This window comes from Aegilops tauschii, chromosome 6, assembly GCF_002575655.3.
Source record: "Aegilops tauschii subsp. strangulata cultivar AL8/78 chromosome 6, Aet v6.0, whole genome shotgun sequence".
In the NCBI taxonomy this organism is placed as follows: Eukaryota; Viridiplantae; Streptophyta; class Magnoliopsida; order Poales; family Poaceae; genus Aegilops; species Aegilops tauschii.
Genome location: NC_053040.3, coordinates 182,707,769 through 182,717,536, shown reverse-complemented (window position 1 = coordinate 182,717,536; position 9,768 = coordinate 182,707,769). Strand labels below are relative to the sequence as shown.

The 9,768-nt window shown below is 44.6% G+C and overlaps 1 long non-coding RNA gene and 1 pseudogene across 3 annotated transcripts; one reads left to right on the top strand and one right to left on the bottom strand.

Moving 5' to 3' along the window:
* Window positions 1-279: 279 nt before the first annotated feature.
* Window positions 280-9,541, top strand: LOC120966346 (uncharacterized). Of its 3 annotated transcripts, none has more exons than XR_006665241.2 (3): window positions 280-978; window positions 1,447-1,630; window positions 5,943-9,541. It is a non-coding gene; the product is annotated as an uncharacterized lncRNA (long non-coding RNA). The 3 variants fall into 3 exon arrangements; XR_005759851.2 differs by lacking the exon at window positions 5,943-9,541 and adding an exon at window positions 2,441-2,736; XR_006665240.2 differs by lacking the exon at window positions 5,943-9,541 and having other exon boundaries at window positions 1,447-2,736.
* LOC109760022 (uncharacterized) lies at window positions 3,598-9,192 on the bottom strand (annotated as a pseudogene).
* Window positions 9,542-9,768: the final 227 nt, after the last annotated feature.

Here is a 9,768-nt window from a genome sequence, read left to right as displayed (position 1 = left end):
GATTTTTCATTTAAGAGATAAAATATTTTAAAAACTGAAAATCCAAAAAAAAATTCGCATGCATGCATGCGATGACGTGGCAATCTATTTGCATTAGAGTCGTATGGTGCGTCTTCTTTCCTACCACACGTGTGGCAGTTATCGACGTTCTATTTTTTAAGCCCTCAAAAGAATTGGCTCTTAATTGATTTTTACACTAATGGGCAACAGGATCGATGCATCCGTTAGTACAACTTCTTTTTAAAGCTAAACGTGCTCTTTTTTTTTGGAACGCTCCACTTTACCAATTGATAACAATATTAAATTTTTTTGAGGGAATGATATTATTGGGATATATACTTGAGATCAGGAGATCGAAGAAAGACCACTGTTTTTTTTGAGACTAGCAATGTGCCCGCAGTGGATTTAAAGTAGAATAATACTTGTTCACAAACTTGAAAGAAAATACTCTAGTTTTGATATACATATTTTAAAATATATATATTATATTTCACTCAAAATATATTCCTCGGGCTGTTTTGATGAGGTGAGGGAGGGATGTGGTTGGTTTCAAGATATCAAGGGGTTTTCTGCAAATTGGAGCAGAAAATAGGCTATTGTTGTAAAAAGGCCATAACTTATCTCTTAGTCGTCAGATGCAGATCTAATAGTCAGAAATGACGGATGACTCATCAGCAACTAAGTCTTTTATAGAAGTAGAGACACGAAAGAAAGACCACTGGTACAGCTGCATACACTGTGGCCCGGGAAGAAGGTACAACCAATATAAAACGAAGCCCACATAAGACAGAACTAGTGAGGCCCATGTTTAGCTTCCCTCGCTCAGAGTCACCGTTCCACCGCCGGAATCCGGTCGGCCGCCGCCGTCCCCCCACACGCCCCCATGCTCCACTCCGCACCATCTCGCCAGATAAGGGTCTAACTGGTGACCTTTACTCCTGCATCAGTTTCTCTCACCTCCTCCGCCTGCATCTAATGGTATGTATGACCTGAAACCGAAGGAGAGAAGAGCTATTTTGTTCTTTCTTATAAATGATGCGATTGCATTATTATTTTCTGTGTGGGTTCGGCGGTTCAAGCACGATCTAGAAAGAATAACGTGCAAATTTAGGACCCGAAATCGTTGAGGCAGGGGCTTGCAATGCATTGTGCCGAGTGATGGATGTCTGATATCAGTTCCAGATTGCCTTTTTTTTGCTCAGAAATACTACACCATTTCATGATTAATGTTTAGGTACCATAAAATAAAAATAATATTGTTGTTATAAACAAAACGGGGAAGGGTTAATGAATTATGGCACTATATCACTATCCACTGAACCTGTTTCTTTTTGTTATGTGGCGAATTTAAATCATATGTGCAATCAGGCAGTTTACGCTATATACTTGATGAATGATTAGTTTCACAATGATTCTTACATCGATTCAAAACCCGCGCACCCTCAGTTTTATGCAGCTATATATGCGAATATCATGAAGATTGTTTACAAACCGAAGACATGCTGATAAAGCTTAACTGGCTGCAGTAAGAGCCCCCATCAAAGAAGGTGTCACCTAGGTCAATTTTCCATGGAACTTGATCTCACTGCCCTCTCTATCAGTTGCAATTTATAGAGACTGGTGTGATGTGGTAAGTGCAACAGCTTATTGGAAGGATGGTATTCCATTCGTTCATTGTTTGCCTGGATAATACTTTGATTTGTCATGTGCTGTCTCTACATCTAACTGGAACATTCAGCTACCTTGCTAAAAAAGTTATCGTTACAGATATACTACCAGTAAATTTGCATGTTCTAGCAGGATGCTCTTCATTTCCAAATACAACTTGGATATCACAACACATGCAACAGCTATTCTCATATCTCTAGTGTTGTTAGAACCTGCCATTCTTCCTTTGAAACAAATATTCATATGTTTTAGTAGGAAGCACTTTTTTTCGAACATGATATTCTAGCACGGAAAATCAAACTGATACTTACGATTCTCATATCTCGAGTGTTGTTAGAACCTAACATTCCTTCGTTTGCCATCTTCAGTTAATAATAGTGGTTGTTGATCTAATCTTCTTCAACTTGATCTGGTAGTGACATCTAGATTTACTAACAAAGGCTAGAATTTTCTCCACATTTCGTGTACCTCAGTCATTGCACACTGAGCCATCTGACCTGAGAGCTGAGACGGGTCACTCCTTATGAGTAACATGAATGACTGGAGTGCAAGTTAGTCAGTTAAATAGTTGTACCACTTCTTTGATCATCAGCTTGCGTTGTACTGATAAAAGAATGCAATAGATAGGAAGGTTAGCAAGAACGATTGATGGGTTTCCTGCTGGCATGCTGTTTTTTTTTTCCTTCAATGGTTTCACTGCTGGCATGCTGTTGAATTGTGTTCATTTCAAAGGCTACAAATGCATTTATTTGGCTGAAAACTGAAGTTTCAGACGGAAGGCCGGAGTGTTGCAGAAGGCAAGAGGAGAAGGGACAGCATATTTGAGATGAGAGACGAGAGGCGATGTCTCTCCTGGGTGTAGAGTAGTAATCAATGATGGGTTGGACAGTGGTAAGCAGTAAGCGCTTATGTAGGGCAGTAGGGGTGTTCATCATGGTTTCAGTGGTTTGGCCAAACCATTGAAGCATGGATGGTAGTATTAATTGAATACTACTTTTGGACGCATCATGCATGCTCATGTATGATTTTTTCTTAGTCGGCTTCAATAGTTTGGAAACCGCATTTGAATACCACCGCCCTTATGTTTGACCAGAGGTCACTGTTGAATAGGTAAGCAAAAGTGTCAACAAACGGCACTAAAATACTGAACAAATAAAAAAATAATGGCCTGCCAAGTCCTCAGTATATCCTTGAGTTTGCTTCCACCCCCAAATGAGTAGTTTGAAAGAAAATATTTCCAACTAATCATTCATCAAGTATAATGACAGTCTTGACTAAACGGTTAGCTAATCATGATTCTTTGGCGATGACTTCCATTGTTTGGTCCATTGATGCTGACTGCTGACATCTTTCATGTAACCTAGTCAATCAGATAGCTTTTAAGGAAAAGAATAACCACTCGGCTATGTTTCTTTCAAAGGAATAAACCACTTGCCTTGTCACTTGAACAAAATTCGGATATATTCTTGTTTAGTAAGTGGGTGCATGCTGTGTTTAATAAATCATGTGGCAGAGGGAGGGCAGCTACTTTACTCTATTCAGTACCTCATCCTTCCAAAATATGTATGGTGTTGGATAAACTCTGCATCAGACTCTCAGTATGGAGGTAAGTCTTCAAGAATATACATCATCTCTTGGACTATCAGCAATGTCATATGATATTGTTTGTGATTAGCCAGATAACTTAGAGCTTAGCTGCAACTCTATTGTGCAGTGAAAGGGTTTGAAACTTATGCAAGTTCATGTAGATCTTAATGATATATAGCGCCACTCTAGCCCAAAATGCTGCTAGTTAAGTAAAAGAGAGAAGTAGGTGCGTGTCATTCTTGTTCCAGAGTCGCTTAATAATCAATTGGGATGTGGTTCATTTGCCTTTTTTCTTTTCTTTTATGAACGGCAAACATTGAAATACTAAGAAACCTGAAAGTTCATTTTCCTTCCTGTTGGCAAATGGGTAAAAAACAAAAAATACATGTATAATATCACACAATTATTCCATGTCTCCATATCTTACATGCAAAAAACATGCTACATCTGTAGCAGCTAAGTATATTTTTTGTAGTGGATAGCCGCGATAAAGGGGCACAATATGCTCAGTTGTATTTTAGTAAATTCAAAATCAAATAAAAATTTGTAAAGTAAAATGAGTTATATTTTATTAGTCTGGATAACGGTGGTGTACAGGCAGTTGGCAACTTGGCACGACATGCTCAGATACCTTGTAGGAATAGAAAATCACCCCTTTTCAAAAAGGAGGTTGAAACCCCCGGCTTCTGCATTAGTAGATGCACACATCCATCTTTATTAAATTATTCACCAAAGTTCTGACAAAAACATACATCAAACAACCCGAAGCCACCAACTACACTTATAAACTCAATAATGGGGAATGCCATCACTCCCCATCATCTAGAACCGGGATCACCGCCGATCCGTCTGCATAACGTACCAGGAGCATACACCCGGTGCAGCAGACCCAAAGCGTACACCACATGTACGCACTTTAGAAGCCGCCGCCGCCACCATCGAACCGCTGATCCTTCTCCAGGAAAAAGATCCGCATTATCCTTGTCAGTCCGGCCGTCCGTCGACCCTGCCACGGCGCCAAACAGCGCCACCACCCCGCGCTCGTCCATCCAGACGCATCCGTCGCCGAGACTTAGCTGCCCCATGCCGCCAAGACCCATCATCATCGACGCGGTAGATGCCACACCGCTCCACCTGCCAACATCACACTACTGCCGTCGCTCGAGCCCTTGCCCGGAGCCACCGCCCACAAGCACCCTCTCCCGAAAATCCGAGCCTCCCAGGACGGCGCTTCCATGGAGGGTACGACGCGCATGGCGCCGGCGCCGCCCAATCCAAGGCGGATTTTGGACTTTCATCCGGGAGGGGGGTCGGGGTGGATAGGAGGGACCTCGGCTGCGCCTCCAAGGAGGAGAACGACACCAGAAGACGTCGCCGCTGCCGGGCCGAGCCCGCCGACCAAAGTTTCTTCCGGTCCCAATCCTACACCACCAACCTCCGTTTGCTCCGCAACCGAGCCGCAACCGGAACTTGCAGGGAGGAGAGTGCCACGGGGAAGAACTCAACCCTTCCTATCCGGCAATGAGGAAGGTCGCTTGGCTCCGCGCTTGCCACCCGCTGGCACCTCACCACCCTCGTGGCCAAAGGCACCGGCCAGAACCATCGCCGCGAACGCCGTCAGCCGCGGGGACGGCGCCGCCTCTCCGACCAGGGCTGCCGAGGGACGGAGCGACGAGATCCCCGCCGCCACCTTCACCGGAGACCGTGCGGGCTTGCCCAGCAGCCTCCTCTGGTGGCGGCGCGGGGGGAAACCCTAGTCACCTCCCGTGTCGCCCGAGAGGACGACGCGGGGGCGGGGGGGGGGGGGGGCATAAACTAGCACGTAATGTGATTTATTTGCAATAGCTCGGACAAGTGATTGTAGGAAAGATATTTTGTGAACAATTACAACATCTAGAAAATCACCTAGAAAACCAAATCAAACAATTCTGAAGTAAAATGACCTATTTTGCATTAGGGCTACATCTTTTTGTGCATCTGAAATGGTAAGAATATTTTACGAACAAATAAGATCATATGTAAACTTGAAATGTCATTTATACCAGGGCGCTGCTAAACACCACTATAGTGGCCATATTGGGCAGCTGGAGCCTGGAGGCTCTACTATGCCTCAAGCCCTCAACTCAATAGTACCATCAAGATCAAATATACACGAGACATATAATCCTTCAATTACTTTACAATTGTTAACTTGAAAGACACATTTGAAACTTGTCTCTTATTGTCAGCAACCCTTTTAAAGCATCTCCAATTTGCATGCGGTCTGTAGGAATTTCCTTTGAACATGATAGTCCAATATGCAGAATTGAAGTGATGCAAGCAATTGTTATTTCTCCTTTTAAGTCAGGGTTTGAGGTGTTTCTTTCTCCATCTTTGTCTTTTGTTAATAACTGGTGATCCACAATATTGATCACTCTGTCTGGAAGTGCCATCTGAACATATTTGTGAAGACCTAGAGCTTCTCCAAACTTGCCGTCTGTTGGTCTTTTTCCCAGTAAACATCTCCAGCAACAGCACCCCATAGCTATAGACATCACCCAGGATCGAAACTTCATTGCCTAAACCATACTCTGTAATCATCGAAACATAAGAATTAAAATACGGGATAGGTTTAAGCATTTGTATTATCTAAGTTGAAGAAATCTATGATTACATATTTATATGATGGTGTACTTTTGACATTTCAGGGATAATACAATAGATCAGGTGTGGGTAGAACCCTGGAACTGGAAGCATACCTGGAGCAGCATAGCCAACTGTTCCTCTCATTGTAGCCCAGCCACTTGATTTCTCTAAGAAATCACTACCCTCCTGACGCAGGGCTCTTGCAAGCCCAAAATCACCAACATGAGCAACCATGTTACTATCAAGGAGGATATTGCTTGGCTTGAGATCACAGTGAATTACTGGCAATGGCCTGTGTTGGTGAAGATAATCAAGTGCAGAACCTACATCAATGGTGATGCTGAGCCTTCCGATGAGATTTAGCACCCGGTCTCCATCATTTTCTTCATAAGGCTTCTGTATCCATTGGTCTAAATTTCCATTTGGTAGAAATTCATACACAAGAGCCTTGAAATCTTGGCTCCGGAAATCCATGCTTGAGCAGACCGTCAAGATCTTCAGAAGGTTCCGACGTCGAACACATCTCAGTGTCTCACATTCTGCAACAAAACTCTGAGATGCCCCACGTTGTTGGAGATTAAGCACTTTGACAGCAACAGTGACCTGTTGGTCGTGGATCATCATTCTTCCCTTGTACACCGAACCGAAGCTTCCTACTCCGATGAGGTTCTCAGAAGCAAAACCATTTGTCGCATTGACTAATTCAGCATAAGATACTCTGATGTGCAAGTCGTTGATGAGTGACAAGTCTGAGTTAGCTTGTTGTGACTTGGTCCTTCTGTACCAGAATGCAAACAATGCTAAAAGGACGATGATCAATAGGACTGCACTGCTTATGGAGATTATCATGATAAGCTTCGAAGACTGTTTCTTGTTGGTGTGGGTGGAACATGGTGGCAACTTTATTCCAGGGTTATTTCCCTCAACCGCGGTTGCGTTTACATCAAGAAATACTCCTTCTTTTGGGACTTCACCTTCAAAGGAGTTGAATGACAGGTTCAGACTACCAAGGCCTTTCATACTCCCAAGAAACTCAGGAATTTCTCCTGACAAGTTGTTATGTGAGAGATCAAGTACTTCAAGGCCTTTCAGCCGTCCCACTGATGCCGGGATTCTCCCTTGAAGGAAGTTCCTTTGCATCTTTAAAAATTGTAGGCTTTGGCAATCACCAATGGAGGCAGGGATCTCACCAGAAATTTGATTATCAGATAAATCGATGTCTGCAATATGTTTCAAGCTACCGATCTCCAATGGAAGTGACCCACTAAACAAGTTGCTTTGGAAGTACATGAAGTTAGACAAGGTGGATATGAGAAAGACTTCCTCTGGAATCGGACCTCTGAGCTTGTTGTGCTGAACAGCCAATAGTTCTAAAGGACAGTTGCTAAGACTGGATGGAACAGGTCCACTAAGTGAATTTGTTCCAAGATAGAGTTTATTCAGCAGTGTGAGATTGCCGAGGGTTGGTGGAATTTGCCCTGAGAGATTGTTCATACCAAGATCTAAGTAGCTCAGCCTCTGGAGTCTACCAAGAGAGGAAGGAATAGTACCCTCAAGAGAGTTGATGTTCATCAAAAGGTATGATAAATTAACAAGGTTCCCAATTCGATCAGGAATGTTGCCACTTATCATGTTGTTGGCTATGTTGAAAGCTTGCAGTTCTGTAGAAAGATTGGCTACTGAATTTGGTAGCTTGCCATGAAATCTGTTGCTGCTGAAATCCAAAATCTTCAGACGGCTGCTATTGGTTAAACTGGACAAGAAGTCCCAGCCATCATCTTCATTTGCCAGTAGTTGGTTTTGTCCAAGGGTCAGGATCGACAAGCTTTTCAGGTTATCTCCAAGACAAGGCGGGACCGTTCCAGAGATCATATTCACTTCTACTGCAATTTTGGTAAGCATGGAACAGTTGCACAGCCAAGGTGGAATAACACCCTGAAACCTATTTTCCCCTACATTAAATATGTCGAGTACTGGAAAGCTGACCTTTTTCCCAGTCGGCAACGATCCAGTTAGCTGGTTGAACTGTAGATTAAATATTCTTAGAGAGGACATGTTGAAAATGGAAGAAGGAACTTGTCCGGTGAGCTGATTTTTGTCGAGATATAAGTCGGAAAGAGCGCGAAGGTTTCCGAGGGAGGAAGGAATGGTGCCGGTAAGACTGTTTTCCGCGAGAACAAGACCAGATAACATCTGAAGGTTTCCTAATGATTCAGGAATATACCCAGTGAAGCTATTTCCTCCCAAGCTTAGGTATACCAGCGAGGAGAGGTTTCCTAGCCAGGAAGGGAGGCCACCATGAAGCTTATTTTCTTGCAAAACAAGGACAGACAGAGATGACAGTGCTTGCAATGGCACAATCTCCCCTTCAAATCCGTTGGTTCCAAGATTAAGAACGGCTAACGCCGAGAGGTTTCCCAGGAATGATGGAATTAGCCCCGTGAGTTGATTCCCTCTCACTTGCAAATTCTGGATTTTCTGAAGGCTACGAAGAGAAGAAGGGACTGAACCTGTCAAGTGATTGTAGTTGAGGTTAAGGCTTACTAGGTTGGTGAGGTTGCCAATTTCTGAAGGGATCATTCCTGTAAGTCTGTTGTTGGAGACATGAAGAAGCTCGAGGCCGCGTAACGAGCCTAACGAGCGGAGTATCGGGCCGTCGAGCATGTTGTACTGCACCTGGAGCCGGCGCATGCCGGGCAGATCACCCATGTCTGGAGGGATTCCCCCGGTGAGGTTGTTGTATGCCAGGCTGATGTTCTCGAGCTGATGGCACTGTGAGAGTGACGCCGGGATGCCGCCTTCAAGGGAGTTGTAGCTCAGGTTGACATGCCGGAGGTTGACGAGGCGGCCAAGCTCCGACGGTATGGTGCCAGCGAGCCGGTTCATGGGAAGATGGAGCTTTCTCAGGTAGGTGAGATTGCCTACCGAAGGGGCAATGGCGCCTGAAAGGCCAAGGTTGCTGAGGTCCAGGGCTACGACACGCCCACGATGGCTGCCCCGAGCGCCGCACGTCACGCCGCGCCACCGGCACAGCGGGAGCGATCGGTTGCCGCCCCATGACCATGAGGCCAGCGCTGACGACGGGTCGCTGGTTATCAGCGACTTGAATGACACCAGCGCAAGGTGGTCCGCGGCAGCCTCGGTGTTGGGCATGGAGACTGGCTGGCCATCAGCGACGAAACTCGCGAGGAGAAGCAGCATGAGCAAGCAAGAGTGCCCGGTGGCCGCCATTGCCAGGAACTGCAGAGGATGCTCAGCGTTACTGAGTGGAAGGCTGCTTGTTCTGTTTTTCTGGTCTCTCTGTATGACCATGGCAGGCTGGCCAGCTCGCTAAATGCAGGAAAAATATGGAGTAGCAGTCAAATTGCACCGGGCACTCCATTGACTATATTTCCTTCTCGTTTGCTGTCGAAACTTGGTCAGTCGGATACGGCTTGGTGCCATATCTCCGATCTCCCCGTTACTAGGAGTATAATACAAGTTGGTTGACCAGTCCAAGTGTGAGGTGTGCATCCTTGTATAAGTCCACTCATCTGGCTGCCTCCTTGGGATCTTCTGTTAGCAGCATTCTCCATCACTGTTCTTCTTCATGATTCCCTCTTGCAGGCAACTTACAATCTTACAGTGTCTTTTTTTTAAAGGGAAAAATATATTTTTCGTCCCTCGATTATTTCAAAAGTATACAAATGGTTCCTCGACTTCAAAACCAGCAAAACTTAATCCCTTAACTTTTTACACCGGATAAGTTTAGTCCTTGTGCAACTTTGGGTGGTTTTCTGCCGATCTTTGAGCGGTTTTTGACTCGGATTGGCAAAGTGTGGGCCCCACCATCTCTACCCATTTTTAAACTTTAATTCCTGTTGTTTATCCCTCCGACTTACCTATGGA